This window comes from Gymnoscopelus microlampas (assembly GCF_963454915.1).
Source record: "Gymnoscopelus microlampas genome assembly, chromosome: 15".
Taxonomy (NCBI): domain Eukaryota; kingdom Metazoa; phylum Chordata; class Actinopteri; order Myctophiformes; family Myctophidae; genus Gymnoscopelus; species Gymnoscopelus microlampas.
The window spans coordinates 2607012-2611716 of NC_139952.1; the positions used below are offsets into that span (position 1 = coordinate 2607012).

At 38.9% G+C, this 4705-nt stretch overlaps 1 long non-coding RNA gene across 1 annotated transcript; it reads left to right on the forward strand.

The window, feature by feature from the left end:
• Positions 1–284: 284 nt before the first annotated feature.
• On the forward strand, positions 285–884 carry LOC311061924. Its single transcript, XR_014602434.1, has 3 exons — positions 285–351; positions 512–688; positions 787–884. It is a non-coding gene; the product is annotated as an uncharacterized lncRNA (long non-coding RNA).
• The last annotated feature ends 3821 nt before the right edge of the window (positions 885–4705 follow it).

A 4705-nucleotide genomic window follows, 5' to 3' on the forward strand; every position in this document is an offset into this window, starting at 1 on the left:
ATTTATATATTCCATGAACAGAAATGACACATGACTGCTTTTTCTGTAAAACCTTACAGACGCTAACATTTGAAGAAATGCTATAGGGTTAAAAATTAGTAGCGTACCCGTAGCAGTAATTTCACCAGGGTCGTAGACCCTGTGAAATATATCTTGTATTCAAAATGTTTTTGTTTTTTTCAGACAGCAACAAAGGTCGTCACAGAATCCGCCGAAAATTAAGGCAAGAGAAGAGCGCTTTGACGGCCATGGTAGAAGAATATAACGGCCTCGTTCCACCTGAGCAAGCAGTGTGCTTCGATCCTCTCCTGGACACCGAACATCCCTGGCCGTGGCAAATTACACACAGTGGTACGCTTTTAATGTCCTATATGTATGTGTTCATGTTGTTACAGTGTACATGATGTCATACTGATAAATCATGCATATGAAGGACAGACATTATCTATGCAGCTACATTCTTTGTGCAGTGGTCTCAAACTTATGATCTACTCATCACTATGTATTACAGGTTCTGTGGATTACAGAACTAAAAAGGAAGTCTTTGACAAGGTCATGGCTGTTCGAAGGCTTCAAGAAGAGAAGGTCATCCTTGTGAGAGAAATGAAGCAGCACTGGGATTCTCTCAAGGCCCGTGCCAGTGTCTTGTCAGAGTTGTCTCTCGATCAGAGTGAAGACATGTTGCAAAGTAAATGTGCACTTCTACTTGAAGTTTTTATATCTTATGATTATGTTGTAAAAGATGTGTTGCTTCCTGTATAGTGACACATACTGTTCCTTTTTAAGGTGATCTACCAGAGGATGCCAGGAAGGGTCTCACCTGCCTCCTACGCAGAAAGCAGATGGAAGTGAGAGAGCTGCAGAGGCGTGTAAGGACATTGTATCGGCATGGCATATCAACAGCCGAGGACAGTCATGTTGTGGATACAGATAATTCAGATAAAGTTGTGTTCTTGAGTTCTGATTCTGAAAGTTCAGATTCAGATGTTGATGCTCTGTAATGTACTCCTGTGCAACGGACTCATGCTCATTCTTCCTTCATTGCCTGAGGAGTCCAAGCCACTTCTTTTCACCTGACAGGGGGGACTTTCCCCCATTGGACATAGCTTGTGGAAGGAACACGTTATTCCAACCAGTTCCTTTCCACTCCATCAGGCGTACAGTAGGTAGTATAGAGACCAGGACGACTGCATGTTTTTGTGAGGGTACCTACCCTAGGGGACACAGGGAGAACATGCAAACCGATTTCACCCCACACCTGATTTCTGAAGAGGTTCTGCTTTCTACCCGGCTACCATGAGACTGTTGAACAAGGCCTGAACACTGTCTGTCGCCAAGCTGGCCTACCACACTGGGACACCGGTGGGTGGAAATGGCGATAATTGGACTAGTATGTATATTATGTACCGGTACAATGTAAATATATTTGACTCTTCTCTTGACCTGCTCTGTTATGTGTTCTTGTCTTTGCTCTCCCTCTGTATGCCCCCAACCCCCATTTATTTTTCTCAGAACTGTATGATGGATCTTGCACATAAAAGATGTTCACACCCTTATTTACACATGTAAACCTGTAATGTGACAAAGACTATATTGTAGTCCAGGGTACTGATAGGCACACAGACGCCAACCACATGTACTCAGACAACCCATCACCACAAACACACTAACACATGCACCCTAACAGCTTCTACAGACTTTACAAACACTGTCAGAGAGAGTTACTTTCAGAGAGTTATTTTGATTGAATTGTATCTTATCTTGGTATGTATCCCTATTGAATTGATCGCTGAATAAATTTTACTTGCAAACTGTGTTTTTATCCTAACTTGAACAATTACATTCCAAGGGGTCACTACAGGTTCTTAAAGTGAATATAAGGTCATATTTATTGCTCTCCTGGTTTAAATTCCTGTGTCAGAAGCAACAGCAGTAATAATAGGTCTTCAACTATAACAAGTATCTAGTATAAGCTATATGTACAATTTATTGGCAGGGACTATATGAATGAATATAGTACAGTGTATCAACAGGGATTGTATGAATGAATACATGTTGAGTATATCAAGAATTATATGATTCACGATCATCAGCTTATTACACCTGAATCATCTTAGCCTACAATAGTACTGTCATCTCAGCTGTCAACCAGGTATGTAAAATGTACAAAGTCCCAAAGAAATGTAAATTGAATTATATAATCACATTTGGTCTATGACTATGTAATAGCTTAGCTACACATACATTAGTTGTAGTTATATATATGTACTTAAGTGCAATACTAAATAATTAAACAGTGAACACTCTAGAGTCCAGTTTAGTGCAATGTATGACAGGGATTCGATATTAAGTTCAAGTTAGATAACTCCTTCATCCCATTTATATGGTAATTGTACAAACTTTCATCCGAAATCGATCCCTTCATGAGCCTGTCTTGGCCCAAAGGTCAGGAGGACACTCTAGACAATTGGGCCGACTGAGACCCACTGTTCCAGAGCCCAACCCTAAATTAGAAGTCTCAAACCACAAAGGCCACAATGTACATTTTAAAAACGGGGCAAAGTAGTCCCATATGTGCTTAATTGGGTTAGGTCAGGGGAAGTCAAGAGGGCCAGTCAGTGTTTGTCATCCAGCAACTGTACACACTCTGCCTAGATAAGGCCAGGGGAATTACCTGCACCAAGAGGAACCCATGGGCACAGTGAACAGTCTCATAATCACTCTGAGGATGTCATCCCAGTATACAGCAGTCAAGCTGACTTCTGGTACAGGATATCTGCACTGGGTCTCTGAATGAGTGTGTTAATGTACAGTCAGTCAGGCAGTAAGGCTAATGATTTTCTATCTATCACCAGTGAACCAACTAAACGAAAATCTGAATGAATATACATCTATATCCAATGAATATATGAATGGATATGTGCAAACTATAGCAATGAGGTATGCTACTGTACAGTATCGCCAGAGCCTAACCCTAAATTAAAAAGGGTGAACCTTAGGCCTCACAAACTGTACAGAGGTACATTTTATGAACCTATAGTACCTTAGGCTTCATTTGGATTTAGGTCAGGGGAACAACAGGGCCAGTCAAAGGCATCAATGCCTTTGTCATCCATGAATTGTCTACAGGCTACATAAGGCCATGGAATTACACCAGTTTAAGTTTACATAATCACTCTGAGGATTTCATCCCAGTACCTAACAGCAGCCAGGGTACTGCTGGCTTTGACATGCAGCTCTGTGCAACCCTCCCCAGGCCATCAATGCATCAAAGGCAAACTGGTCACACCAGACTCTTTAATGCCTGTCACATTTGGTCAGTGTGAACCTGCTCACATCTGTGAAGAGAATGAGGTACCAATGGTGGACCTGCCAAATATGGTGTTCTCTGGTGAACGCCAATCGAGCTGCACGGTGCTGGGCTAGAGCACAGGCCCTCATGCCACCTTCATGGCGTCTTTTTCTGATAGTTTGGTCAGAAACATGCACACCATAGCATGCTGGAGGTCAATTTGTTAGGCTATGGCAGTGTCCTTCCCTTCTAGCACAAAGGAGCAGATACAGGTCCTGCAGTTGGGTTGATAATCTTCTATGGCCATGTCATGCTGTACAGTAGCTCTGGGACATGTGTTAAGGAGAACTTCCTATCTCTACACTGTAGAGATAGGAAGGCGTTATCCTTAACATGTTATGTCCCAGAGCTACCGTAGAGACTACCTGTACAACCTGATCGGGCCACATGTACCACTTCATGCTATAAGAACACTATCAAAACAAAACAAGAGAAGGAAGGACAGAGAGAACAATTCTCTGTGGGCACTACATTAACCTATTCCATTTTGTCTTGCTTTTGCCTTCCGATTGGACATGGTGTCACATCTGTTTGCACACAAGCAGGTGAAATTGATTGTCAAATAGCCTATTTGTTATTCCTACAGTAGGCTAATTGGAAGCTAAATTCGCAACTGGTTGTTTATGGAACATATCCCAATAGAGGTTTGATATAGGCTATATGTGTCAGGCTTTAAACTCCATCTCAGGTCAAGTGGTTCTATACTGCATGCTTGTATGTCATTTTAGCACTGTAGGTGAGAAGGCCCTTGGCTATTACATTTTCCTTGACAAAGTTTGTATATAATAACACTATGCATTAGGATAATAATACAACCTGCTCTCACACACACACACACACACGCGCGCGTGCGTGCGTGTGTGTGTGTATATATATATATATATATATATTTTTTTTTTATATATATATATATATTTTTTATATATATATATATATATATATATATATATATATATATATATTTATATATATATATATATATATATATATATATATATATATATATATATATGTATATATATATATATATATATATATATATATATATATATATATAAAAAATATATATATATATATATATATATATATATATATATATATATATATATATATATACATATATATATATATATATATATATATATATATATATATATATATATATATACATATATATATATATATATATATATATATATAAAAAGTAGATATAGATAGATAGATAGATAGATAGATTAAATGGTAACTAATATAAAATTCATTTGTGACGTTCAGTCATTGTAGGTTTAGGGCCTAGTCAGCCAATTGGGAGTGAGTATGGGACAGGTCAGAGCAGGGTCATGTTGCTGTGCT